Consider the following 14,303-nt stretch of genomic DNA (forward strand, 5'->3'; position numbering starts at 1 on the left):
AACTGATCAATCTGCTACTAAATACAAAGGGTTTTCTCCTCAGTGTGTATGCTAATTGGTATTCATTAATTTGTATTCGCAACTTCTCTACAGGGTGTATACTTTATTTTTAGAGAAATTGAGGCAGTCAAAGGAGAGAAGTTCACAAGATTTAACCCTGAAAAAAAAAAAAGAAGAAAGCAATACTCAATCACAGATTCTAGTTCAAGAGTTCCTGGCATGATCACCATCGTATCCAGGTCAGTGCAAATGAAATGGAGCAGTCCTGTCATAACACAAAAGTAGCAGGAGGACTGCTACCTGCACAGACTTCTGGCTCCATAGGAAAAATATACCTCTCTTTCCACTGCCAGCTGAAAAAGTATGAAACCAGGATGAAATTAATGTGTCTGGCTCTCTTTTTAATCTAGTTTTTGTCTGCCTTCTACACAAATCCCTTATTATCTCCTTTTTCTAATTGCAAAAGGAAGGACAGATACACTTGCTGTTATGGTTAAGATTTTTGCTTCATGTTTCATTGGCACCAACACCTACTTGTTCAGTGGCCTGAAGTAACGTGGTCCTGGGTGGGATTTTCCAGAACATGAGGGCTATATTTTATAAAGTTCTTTAGAAATCTGAAGATATAAACAAGCATACAGTTCATTGAGTGACACATATCTTGCCAGTTCAGGCACTTACCAAGATCCTCCAAGGCAACTAATTTTCATGTTTTAGGAACTAAGTGCTAGAAATGGTTAAACACTTTAGGTGAAATGGTTTTCCATTTGCAAAGGCATTTTTTCTCGGATTCAAAGCATTTCACAGAGATGTGGCAAAGTGTATGACATTTCCTACAACTGAAAGTCAAACTAAATTGGATTGAACTTATCTCATTAAAGTAGACATTATTTCATACAAATAAAGGGAAAAGTATAATTTTACTGTTTTCTTATACTTAATTTTGAAAATTTATTACATATTCAATAATATAAAAAGCTAGACAACAAACATAATTATGTTACAATATTAACAAACAACCTGAAAATTGAATATGTTGGTGCTTCCAAAGTGAAATTTTAGTACTAGGAGAAATTTTGAATCTGTGTTTTGATTTGATATAAAAAATAAACTTCAGAGCTTCCTAAGCAAAGGGAACTTTTGTTTTTTTAAGCAGTTCTAATAAGATCTCTGAAAATCTGGAACTTAGAGCTGGCTTAACTCTGTTGGCTTTCATGCTCTTTGTAATATTCCTAGTGACTTCAAAGGAATCAATTAGCTTAATGCTAAGGATTTTTAAAAATGTCATTCTCTTTCTGTTCACAATCTGTATAATGGGGAAGTGATTAGAATAGCTATACTACAGAGGTATTCTGAAGTTTTAATTAAGTTCTAGAAATTAATTCAGGATCCTGAGATGGAAGAAATGGAAAGAAATAACATCCTCATGTGCTCTGGAGCCTCTGGCTGCAGGCTGTGAACCTGTAGCCACTTTTACCACTTGAAAATACAGAACTTTTAACTCCTAACAGTATAATCGGGAGCTAAATGTCTCTCTCTCTAAGTTGCGAAATGAGGAAAATCTTTGTGTATTTAGAAAACTCTTTGCTCATGTTTTGTAACAAGATGTCCAGTAGTCTCAGTCTTCAGTCTTTAGTATTATTCCTCGCTAGGATTCTTTTTGTCAGCCACTTGTAGATGTTCCTCTGACTGCTCAGTCTTCTTTCCATCTCATCAGAATTCCTCCTTTCAATAACAACACAGGCATTTTTATGATAGTTTTTTTTTCATCGTTTCCTGGTGCCTTAAGAAATACTACTTCTGTCTGAGCATGGTCAAGACTGACATCCGTGTAAGTCTGGGTATTGGTGTGCATTCTGACACGCTTCTCTTTAGAAGGAAAAGTTATTTAAATGTTTCACTTTCCCACTATGAAATGTCAGCCTCTTTAAAATCTCGAGTGCAAAAGCCCTATGTGATTGGAGATTGCCGGAGAATAGCTACTCCTCCTTTGCTGATCCTTCTGAGACACACTAGAGATGGCACACATCCTCCTGCTTTTGTGAGGACATGACCTCCATATAATCCCCACAAGGCAAAGGTAGATCAAAACTGCTGCAACTATCTCTCTTGGCAGGTTCCCTCAGAGGTGGGCATTCAGGAAACCCCACAATGAAGGGGGTGTTCTCTGCACTGCTGCAGAGGTGAGGGAGAGTGATGATCCATAGACATGGCACTTAGTCAGCAAGTTTTCAGAGTCAACATGTAACAGTTGTCACCCTGCTCCACAGGTAAATTAAATGAGGTGGGTTATATCTACAAACTGAAAGCACATACCTACATGATGCACAAACACCTGCACAGCCATCCTAGACAGGTTTGGAAAGTTTCTAGACAACCTGGTCCACTACGTGTAATACACAAGGCCAGACAACTCATAGTTTCCTTTCCAGTGGATTTTAATACTCACTCGGCTTCCACCCTGAGCCTGACACTGAAACTATCCTTTCTGATTGAAGATATTTCTGTAACTGCACTAACCTCAGAGCTCAGCTGTGGGTTTTTTGCCTCTGGGCACATTTCCTTGCTTGATGGTAAAGTACCTATCACAAATAGTATCTCAGAAACCATTGCCCCTTACTTACAGCATCCTTTGTCCCTACTTCACAAACTACCTCTAATCATAACCCTTTTCTGCCAGATGGGGCCAGTGGGACTGATGCCTTAGGTTTTAACTTTTATATTTTTCAAATCCTGTACTGCCTAGTGTGTAAGTCTGAAGTTTCGTGAGTCCTGCTAGCTGCTGTTCTCTCATGCTGGTTAGACATAACAAACCCTCTCTTAGGTTTGCACTTCAAGGACACTTTGATTGTCCAAAGCCCCAAAATGTGTAAACTAAAAGCCTTTGAAGAGGAGGGGCAAATTTGGGGTAATTACATCATTAACTGAGGTTATAACTGGAGAATTAACCCTGATATACAAATGGACCAAACTTATAAAAGTCTGAAGAGCCCATGACCCAGCGTCCATCTTGGGTGGAGCCCCTCATAGGCTTTGACTGCCCAGGGTGTACTTTTGAAGGCCCTTCAAATAAATACCTACTTTTATTCTCTTATTCTTGTCTAGCCTCTGTTTTCAGGTAGCCACTTCAAGGCATCAGGACTTAGCAGCGGGAGCATGGGCAGGACCCAGGGGCAGGATGTGATGGGTGAGGCTAACACATAGCTGCAGCAGTGCCACGAAACAGAGGAGTGTGGGCCACCTCATCAGGTGTTAATGGGCTATGAAAGGATCATAACTTCTGGTTAAAACCCTCCCTTGCTTCTTTGGTTAATCTGCATCTCTAGTACTTTTCTGATCAAGCAATTTAGAAAACCAGTCTGCTTTAAATGGATTGCATTGTTCTGGGTGGGAAGTGCAAGAGATAATATCACAAAAATACAGTGAAGCTTTGAACTTTAAAATAAGCGTTGGCCACTTAGATTGTCCAAAGCCTAGCAGTTTTCTATCCATAAAATACATTGTGAGAATTAAAGGAGAAAAAAAAGTAGCAATTGGTTTAGTTGTATCCTGAATAAATGGCATCTAAAATATTTCAGATTTAGAAGTGGAAAATTAGACAAATGTCATCCAGATGACTATTTTCATCTTGTTCTTCCAGAGTATTTAGCCCCTGTGAAAACAAAACAGCATTGTTAAAAACAGAAGAATGTGTACCAGGTTAGAAATGCAACAACAACTGTAAAATCTCAAGTTTCTTGTGCTTCTGAGCATAAAATGCCTAATGTGACTGGAATTCCCGTATTATTGTTTTCATTTGCCCTAAACTGCTGTATCACAATTTCACACACAAAGTGGCTGCATTGGGGAAACAGGTGAAATAGTGCCTACTCATAAGGCTTCTGCAGTGTTGGTTGGTTTATAGCCATAAACTGTTATCATTTATGATTCACCAAGGTGAAAGTATGCAAAAAATATCAGATCCCTCCATAGCTCATGAGTTTTTCTCACAAAATGAGACCTTTTCATGATTCAGGAACTCTGCCTATGCAATGTAAATAGATGCTAAGATGAAGCAACAAGTTTCTTTGAGCTCCATTTCATTGCTGTGATACTAGACATGACTTCAGCACTGCAGAGTCTTTACTCTGCAGGCATCTCTCTTTCTTTTTTGTGTGACACTTAGTTACTGTCTCCAGAATGGGGAAGAAAAAAATAAAATTTTCAGCCTAAACTATTTAACCAAAAGCAAGTATTCAGAATGTAAAGAGTGGATCTCCTGTTTGTGCAATGTAACTGGGAAAACTTTAAAGTTTGTTCTGTCTGTTCCCTTCTTTCTTTCTCCAACAATCTCCCAACCAAACATTTATGGTTATTCAGTTGACAGCCAATAAATAGCAAAGTGTTTGGGGGAAATCTGTAGTTTTTTTGGAAAGAAACCTATAAAAGAAAGAGACGCAGGGAGAAAGAGGAGGAGAGAGAGCGTAATCTGTACACCATCTGTTGCCTAGTGCAATTCATGCTGACACAGGGCTTTTTGACATTTTATACCTCGAATGCAAGCACATAGATCATTTCTACCTTGTACTTTTCCCGTCTCATTATCGGAATTTATTCCCTCGCTTTGTTGTTGGTGGAGTCCCTATTCTAATTGTTTCTTACATATGCTGTAAATCTGTCCTCCAATCAGTAAAGCCCTGGAACATGAAACTGAGACCTAGCAATTTCCTTTGCTTACCAGTGCATCTGCTGGAGCGTAGTGTTGAAATAAAATGAAACATGTTTGCACTCTTTTTCTGTCATACTGTAATGCGCCTTTCATTTCGCTCAAGGAATTTTTAATATTCAAGCCATACCCTGTGCATGAAGTCATTTCCCTTCGATATAATTGTAATGGTAATACGCATGGCCTAACTGGCAGTGGCACAGCTGGCTGCTTGCCACAGCTGAGCCTCTGACTCAAAGACTTTAATTCTGTCATGCCTCATCTGGTTTTATGTACTCTTTTGTAGTTAGTTCACAAATTTATTCTACGGTATCCATTGAGATGGGCAGGCCATTGACTTTTCTCTAAAGATAGCACACTAAACTAATGAAGGGCACCAAATATGTGCATTGATAACCTGTGTGCATAGTGAATAGAAATCAGATTATAAGTCAATGTGCCTGTGTGGTCAGGACTTATTGACAGATGCTTAGACCCTGATTGTGAAAAGATTTAGTGGCAGTGAATAAAGGTAAGCATAGGCAAAAGTCTTGCCTCATCGCTGCCTGAAGGATCTGCTGTCACAAGTAGCAAGCGGCACAGGGTCTACACAAGCTGCATTAGCAGGCTGTTACCCCACAGGACCATGTAGTGAATTAATAGCTGTGTTTTGTTTTGCAGGTTTTAATTAACTGAGTCTTTCTGTAAAACTGTGGTGTAGGTTCAGTACCAAGGAACTTTTAAAGTATCTCTTCAGGTTCGTTTTCATTTACAAGGTCAGAAAAAAGTTCTTCAGCTTAAACGACAATGTCCTGATGCTTTATACACCTACTGTACCTCTTTCCCTGCATCTATCACTGGGCCCAAAATGCATGCCCCCAAAGCAAGGTTCTGTGTTTATCTTTCTGATTTCATCCCTTTTGGCTTTCACTAAGGCCTTCCATCTTTATTCCTCTAACTCCCCTAAAAAAGTGATTGTTTCAAGAAGCCAGAATGTCTGACCCCTGCTTCCAATTACCCACTGGAAATATACTTCAAATGATGGTTACCATCTTCATCCATCCTCACCTTTCTGAGTCTGCTGTTTGTCTCCTCTCTATTTGTCCACAATAACTTAGAAGGTTTGCTTTTGTCTATAAAGCTCAATGCACATCTACAGAGTTACAAGAGCAATAAAGTGTTGTTTACCAGGTTTATGGATCACTCACTTTCAGTCTATCGTTCAAATGTGAGCTCGCTCTGAAAGTTAAAAGCTGTTGGTGTGAATCAATAAGGACTTCATTTTATGATAGCTGAAATCAATGACCAAGCTTGTTTCTTACTGTGGAAGAAAGGTCTTACTAGCTGCACACACTGCAGATTTTCTTCATTTGATGGTCAAGCCATAATGCTGAAAAAATGTTATTTGAAGAAAAAATTTCATTCAACAGGAGATGAAAATTCTTTTTTAGCTGTGCATTAATTATAACTATTCTAAAATGATAAAGTGAAATTCAAAAGAAAATGCTGATTCAAAATGGAAAAAATATGACTTTAGGGGAATTATAAAGAGTTTGGCCTTCTTTTAAAATCACTTTTTTTTTTTTTTCTTACCTTTTGGGAAAAAAAATATTGTACCAGATCCTTTTATAGGATTGAGGAAGTAAAAAAAATACAGTAAAGCAAATGAGTTCTGTCAACCTCATATTTACTACCTCATATTTACTCTCAAATAGTGACTCAGCCAATGGGCTGTATAGATCACCTCTGATCTGTATTTTGGGATGCAGGAGTAAATAAGCAAATGTAAGGGAATATTGGCACCTTGGCAAGTGTTGCCCTGATAAGAAACCAAACATAGATATAGTCTACATGTAAACTAAAGTTCGCAGATATCATTGCTTTAGGAAAAGAGCATCTCAGCTGTTTCAGGAACATATTCTGCTGTTCTCTTTTGAAGACTGCTTTGGAAATAACAACTACCCCAAACAAGCAAAAAGGTTTTCCAGTTTGAAATCTAGCAGCTGAATGTGGCGGACCTAAAAAGAAAAGACTGAGGGGAGGGGAGAATTCATCGCAGTCTACAACTTTCTTGTGAAGGACAGAGGAGGAGCAGGCACTGATCTCTTCTCTGAGGTGAACAGTGACAGGACCCAAGGGAATGGCCTGAAGTTGTGTCAGGGGAGGTTTAGGTTGGGCAGTAGGAAAATGTTCTTCACCCAAAGGGTGGTTGGGCACTGGAACAGCTCCCCAGGGAAGTGATCACAGCACCAGCCTGACAGAGTTCAAACCTGTGTGTGTTCAGGTACATGGTGTGGTTCTTGGGGCTGTCCTGTACAGGGCCAGGAGCTGGACTTGGTGATCCTTTTGAGTCCCTTCCAACTCAGGATATACTGAGATTCCGTGAAAACTCACAATTAAAGGGCTTAAATTCTCAAAAAATAATGCCAAATTTCCTTTGAAGTATTCCTTGGTTTATGTACCACTTGAAAAAGAAAATTTATTCACATGCTCCAATTATTAAGGATTTAACTGTAAGCATTTAGTTTGCAAACTCTTGAGTCTCCTCTCCACTGTGCCAATCTTTTCCCCTTCCTTCATCTCAAAAGAATCTAAGTTTGGATTGTGCGCCAACCAACCACTTTCTTAATCTTCCTGATAATCCATGCAACTGACTGATATGATAATAAGGTACAGAAGTTAATTACATTGGGTGAAAGAACAAAAAAATTCATTTAATGCCACCCCCATCTCTGAAATACTATTCTGGCCCATGCTGTTCATACATACCCATGTCAAAGGTAGCCTAAGGAAAAAACCACTTGTGCCTCCAGTACATGCTTGTGTTTAGAATTTGCCAGCCCCTGTTACTCTGTTCACAATTTATTTTCTTCATATCAGCTTTAAATATGAAGTAGGTTCCCAATGTTTACTTAAATTTTTCAGTTTTTAAAAATAGTATTGCAAGCATGTGATTCTCATAAAGCATTTTGTGCAGGGAGAAAAGTAAGCCTAGAGGCAAATCCTGTAACTCTCCAGACTGTAAAGACAGAATGATGACAAATTGTATAAATATGTGCAAATTGTCCAAATGATGTCATGTATTCAGGCTTGCAAAAGGCAGGAAGAATACTTGAGTCTGAGGTCAGCACAGACTCTGTCTTGGAATAAAATTGAGCAATTAGATTCAATTTGCTTAAATTTATCACCAAGAAAAATGTTTTGTTTAATCTTAATCTTCGTCTTATTTTTCAAGCATTTTAGAACCTACTGTATTAGTACATCAGTGAAGGCCCCCAGTAAATTCAGGAAAAGCCTGATAGCAGTATGCATTAAGCAGGCTGCCTGTTGGAAAGGATTGGTGAAGTAGGGCAGCATACTTGTGACCTACCACATTAAACTTCTCTATACAATTTAAATAGCAAATTACAGACCCTTGTAAAGGTGGGGGGTTTTTTTCTTGAAACAAGCACTTTAGATTACTTGGGAAAATTGCATACTGAAACTTTCAGGGGCTAGATGACAGGAGTACATTCTCTGGGCTCCAACTGGTCTGTAAATGCTTATACTGAAGTATTTTTGATTTACATTACACAGATCTTCATTTCTCTCTTCCTCTTTTTCTCCCTCTCTCCTTCTCCACCCCTCCCCTTTCAGTATCAAGGTCAACCTTCTCCAATTATTTGTCTGCAAACCATTTCTTTCTTCAAGTTTTCCCATTTACATTACATAGGTCAGTGTCTCCCTGGGTCAAGCTGCTTCAACTTCCACTGCATTATTTTCTCACCTTCCGATGCTTTGCTTCCTCTCTCATCTCACCCTCCACCCAGAGCCCTTCCAGGTTTGGTGAGAGCAAATTACTGTAAAAAGGGAAAGAAAAATGGATTGTTTCTGCTTTCCTGACAAACTTCTTCTAGCCACAACCACTGGAACACAGGTCCAGCTGAATGTGCAGGTGTTTTTTAACTATGCATCGAGCTGCTTGTTGTCCCCTCACAAATACATCTGCTTGTAGTGGGGAAAATTCATTATCTGTTTTTCAGGTTGCATACTTTGGTGGTGGGTGTGGATGTCTGTGTAGACCCTCTCAAACCTACTGATGTCTGAACACTTTGGAGCACCTCAGTAATATTCACCTGACAGATTGCTAAACTGTAGTTTTTGACAGTAGACCTCCATTCCCAATATCAGCTGGACTTTAGTTCCTATTACTAAAAGAAACAAACTTATATTTACTTATTTTTATAGGTTTAAGAATGAATGTCCAAAGAGAGAAGGGTGACAAATTAAAAACCCAAAACATTAAAATACATCTGTTGTGGCTCTGCCTGTGTGACACACAGGGTTTGGTATATTAACAGTAGTGCCTGCTGCATTTGAGAGGTCAAAGAGATTTGTTGTAAATATATAATATGCACTTGCCTCTATCTCGGGATCAGAGTGCCTGCACACTTCTGTGCGCCGTGACTCACACAAGGAGTCGATGTGAGTAAAGGTTTGCTTTCTAGCCTGCCTGCTTAGGAAAGAAATTAAGAACAGATGGAACCTGTTACAAAAGAATTTCTAAAGTACGAGCTTTAAAAATGGTTGTGTTTTTTTAATTTTTTTTTTTTAAGAAAAAGAGAAGCTCTTGCAATGTTAGTGGGATGATATGTGGTGTACAGCTAATTTGGCATCATGCAATTCGATCTAACATCAAGTTAACACTGGAGCTGCTAAATGAGCTATTCTCCAAACATGTTTCAGCTGCATACCTTAAAGCCCCTGTAACTGTTACTTTTAAGAGTGCATTAAAAAGGTTGTGAAAACTGCTCCTTGAAATGATTTCTACAACAGGATCTCTGCAAACTCACAGCTGGAGGCTATCAAACACACACCTCCCTAATAGACAACACTGTGTGTACAATTAACACATTAATTTATGGAGTAAACTGATCAGGGGAGACTAGAGCTTCAAAGCCAAACACCCACCATTAAGGAAGAAGTGAAGTTACATGGCAGGAGCTGCCTTGCTCACTGCAGCCCTTCCTGACACAAAGCCCTTCCTAACACAAAATGCCTGTGCTGCTGAGCTCAGAGGTTCTCCCTGGTTTCTGTGCCCAGGTGCATGCCTCTGCCAGACCCCAATTCCCAATGGGGATAGGAGCAAGGTATGCTCCTCCCCATCCTATTCCTCAGTCCTCCCCTTGGCATTAAAGAACACCTTGGGCCATAGACCAGACAGGCATGCTGCAACAAAATACTCCACCTGACTGACTAGGGAGGAGATGAATAGCACATATCTCCTGTCTGCATGATGTATCCAGCACAAAAATACCCAACCAGCCAAAGACACCATAAGACAAACCAGCATGATAATTTCACATTAGGAATACTTTGCGTATGTCTGTCAGAGCAGAGCATGGTTTCCTTGCTGGGTTTATGCCCCACTCTTACATGGAAGAGGAAAGTTCGGTGCAGAATGAGGCACAAGGCATCCTGCTTTAAGCATGGACCCACCAAAAGTCAATCTCATTCATCATGTCAGGACTCAGAATTAGCCAGGGAGGAAGCAACATGACCTGGCTAACCATTGTCACTTCTCAGTGTTGGAGACACAGGTCTGAATTGAAGATGCAGGACTTGGAAACGCCTCTTAGAGTGGGATGTTTAGGCTTTTTCTGCAGAAGTCAGCCTCGACCTTTTTTTTTTAATATGTCAGGATTTAGGCTCCTTTTGTATTATAACCTGTTGATTAGAGCATTCATGAGGAACTGGTTGACTCATGCTGAAGTCTCAACCAGAGGCATTCAGATTCATCCATACATCCAGGTGTGATCTACACATTTTGTCAACGGATGTTTTGCAGAGCACCACTCCACTTTGTCTTTCTCCTGCTCTCAACCTTCCCAGCCCCACCTGATTTTCAGGACCTGCCTCCCTCTGATGCCCTCTACAGGCATGTTCTGCACATCAGCAATTACCCCTGCTTGTGGAGTTAGAGTCCTCTGGGCTCTCCTTCTGGGTGTCTCCCAACAGGAGACAAGTACTAAGATTTTCATGCTCAGAATGAGTTGCTGGGGTTTTAGTTCTTTGTTTTAAAGTCCAACACCAGCTATCATCTTTCTCTTTCCACTGTCTACAGCTCCTCAGAGGACAAAGCAATTGGATAATTCCTCCATCTCAGAAGGATCCTGTACTTGCCCACCACACACACTCCCGTATCTAGAGGTAAATGCAGTGGCTGTGGGCACTAAGGGCTAACCAGATCACCAGTGAGGAAAAAATGACCTGCCTGAAGGAAGAGAAGCTCAACCTTGAGTAACCAGAGAAGCAGTTCTTAACATTACTGTCTCTGAAGAGAGCAATGACTGAATGGTCTGGCCAACATTTGTTAGTGTGGTTCATCATTTGATTAATTTTTGAGGTCAAAATAAGAGTGTTGCTGAGAGAGATTCAGATACTTAGAGGTTACGGGTTTGTTTTCTTATTTACTTCCATTGCCACAGCCACAATAGACATGGGCCAGGTGCAGGCCCCATGAATTTTCCTTTGGTGGGTTTGGGTTTTTTGTGTAAAACCCATAACTGCCGACTCTGACACTACTGGCCATAGATTTTCACTTCTGTGAGTCATTTACCTCCCCTTACACATTTTGCTGCTGACTTCCTGTGGAGTCAAAAGGAATTTGGTCATTTGCTCACAGTTTCTGAATCTACTGAGTTTCCAAGCACTTGAAAATCCCAGACAAGTGGTCATCTGCTTGTATAAAGCTGCTTAACATCTCACATTCATGCTGAGTGCACTGAGCTTGCTGAGCATGCAGAGATATATTTCACAGTGACAGCACAGGAAATCAGGTGCATCCTGGGTATTCTTGGATTCTTTGTCTATAAAATTCTGCATAAATCCTGAGTAGTTTGATGGACCTAGGGCACAAGTTTACCTGTTTTCTGATTCACACAGCACCTATAGATTCACAAGGATATCTATCCACCAAAGAGAAAATTATTTGTTTTTCTAACCTCATTTAAGGATTTCAAATCTAAAACCAATTTCACCTTCTGTCCTACTTTTCTTCATGCCTAAAAGGTCTTTTCCTTCAATGGCTAGCATATTCACAGCTCCTCTTTGCTAAATAACTTAATAGTGTGTCTGTTAAATACTTCCCTTTATAATCCATCTTTCTTCCACTTTGACCAGTTTTCCTCTTTTTGCCCTAGAAATACCCCTGCCAACACTAGACTTCTGGTCCAACATGCTCATTTTGCAAAACTTCTACTGCTGCTAAAATGACAGGCACAGGACTCCCTGCAGCGTACGCTGTTCAGAGGATCAGCGGGGTCTTGCTTTTTCAAACAACGGCAGCAGGAAAATTCAAGCAGGGAATGCTTGACTTTTCAGAAGGGAAAGCCAGCCAACAAGAGCAAGATGCTCCTGGCTTCTCCAAGTGGCATGGAGAGAGGGGGCAGGAGGCTCTGCAGGAGCAGGCAGCCATAAGAACCAGACTCAGCCCATCTGCCAAGTCTACCACTTTTAACATTTGAGATGTTGGCAGGTATGAAGCCAGAGCATGGTTTCAAGAGCACTTGTAACACCTTGGACTTCTCTCACACCTCCAATATTCACTGACAGCTCTCATTAAATTAATCCCTATAAAGCAGTGGGGATTTGAACAATTTTGCCACTCTCTCACAAGGTGTTACACCTCTACTTTACCACCATTAAGAAGCCTGGCCACCCAGTCTCTTATCCCAGAAAAACCAAGTATTTGAAAAAAAATCCCGTCAACAGAATTCTAGCAAAAACAATGTTGCCCAGGGAAGTCTAACCAACAGCTAACTCTCATGGACTCAGAATAAACAGAGACCTACAAGAAGCCATCATAAAATCAACATTTTAATGGAAACTGAGGGAGATGTTCTTATAAAATTCAAAACAGTTGCAGCCATGGAATATATCAATTTCTTTAGAAGAAAAGTTTCCCATACAATGATTTAAAGCTTTGTAGTTGAATTTTGTTTTTTAAATTTCTCACAAGCAGTGTTTATATGTGCTGTCCCTGGACTGGGCCCTTAGGCTATGAGTGAACATGTTGCCTTGGTTAAACCATTTTTAACTCTGGATGGAAACAAAAATCTATTCACCACCATTTTCAAGCTAAAAAAGTTTAGACACTGCCTCAACTCCAAAAATTACTTCATAAAAGTGTTTTCTGCCAAGAGATCACGAGGTAAAATCAATGACATTAAATTATTTGCCTGTCTTCTCCTTTTGCCTCTGCAATGCCAAACTGTCCTTTCCTCTAATACACATCATCAGAAAAGCAGCTAGAAATAAACCTGTGAAAGTCCTGCTGTGATAAACTTATGAGACACAAGGGATTCTGGAGAGCATGACTTGTCTGCAGTGATGGCAGAAAGATGCTATATTCACCTTGCCAGCATCTTTTCCTGGAATAACTAACCCCTTTATTTTACGCAGTAAGGCTCAGTCACATCTGAGAAGCCTTATTAGCCACCAGGAACTAATAAAAAATAGCCTGAAAGTGAAATATTCTCTGTCCAAGAACATGACCCCTTCAGACAAGTTGTCATGGAACATGGAACATGGACGACTCACCAAACAAACTTTTGTGCTGCTGACCCCTGGAAAGCCAGACATAATAGGGAACATATGCGATCACTCCTCATGGATACCAAAGACAATTTTCATAACTAATCAAAGAGCAAAATTCTTCTTTTCAAGGATGCCTTTTACTGTGGATTATGTCCTATTTAAAGATTTAGAAACTTTGGGGGCCTTTTTAGGCATTTTGTTTAGGTGTGATGCTTAGCATAGGACCTCACCTGCAGATATCTTAGCCTTATCTGTTATCTGATCTATACTCAGAATTTAGATTTTCCAGCTAAAGAGGGAAAAAATAACTTCATGGATTTCACTGCTTAAAACAGAACTTTTCCAGTTGTCAACTTCTCAGAAGTTTTCATTTCAAGGAATAATAAAAATCAAATCTTTCTTTCTCAGTAAAGGAGAAATATTGTCATTTAAGGATATTTTTAATTCTTAGAAAAATCTAAGGACCTCAGATTTAAAAAAACGTAGCCTTGATGAAATTAAACTGCTTAGACATGGTTAAACTGTAACTGGATTCTGGGGGTAAAATTTTAAAGGTTTCATGCAGTCCAGGCAGAGGTAGTCAGCACACCTATGTCAACCATAAACATGCTTTGCTTTATTAAAAGTCAGGTTGGAGAATTTTCATTAGATTTGTGCATTTTACTTTTGACCTAACATGAAGCAAGAGCAAAAGGCCTTCTCACTTGGGGCAAAACACATTAAAACAATCTCTGCCAAATCCCTGCAATTAGAGGTAGAATATAACCCACAATTCCAAAATTCAAAATCCAGGGATTACAGGAATAGAAATTTATATTAATAATTTCCAGTTTTTAACCTGAAGCTTCTTAAAGTGGGCATGATTCTAAATAAAAGTTGTTTGTTTCATTTTCAATTGAACCCGCAGATGCTGCATGGAGGAGTAATCACTGAAACATATGAATATATGTACATTAATCATGTTAATGTTGATTCTCATGTAGCTAGAAGAAAGATTGTCAAACATTTGGTTATCTTGTATCTCTGGAACCAAGCAATGGTA

General features: G+C 39.6%; 1 long non-coding RNA gene across 1 annotated transcript; it reads right to left on the bottom strand.

The window, feature by feature from the left end:
- Positions 1-915: 915 nt before the first annotated feature.
- On the bottom strand, positions 916-11,929 carry LOC116440008. The gene is made up of 2 exons (XR_004238366.1): positions 8,451-11,929; positions 916-3,652 (listed from the first exon to the last, which is right to left on the bottom strand). It is a non-coding gene; the product is annotated as an uncharacterized LOC116440008 (long non-coding RNA).
- Positions 11,930-14,303: the final 2,374 nt, after the last annotated feature.

Source organism: Corvus moneduloides, chromosome 2 (assembly GCF_009650955.1).
Source record: "Corvus moneduloides isolate bCorMon1 chromosome 2, bCorMon1.pri, whole genome shotgun sequence".
Classification (NCBI taxonomy): Eukaryota; Metazoa; Chordata; class Aves; order Passeriformes; family Corvidae; genus Corvus; species Corvus moneduloides.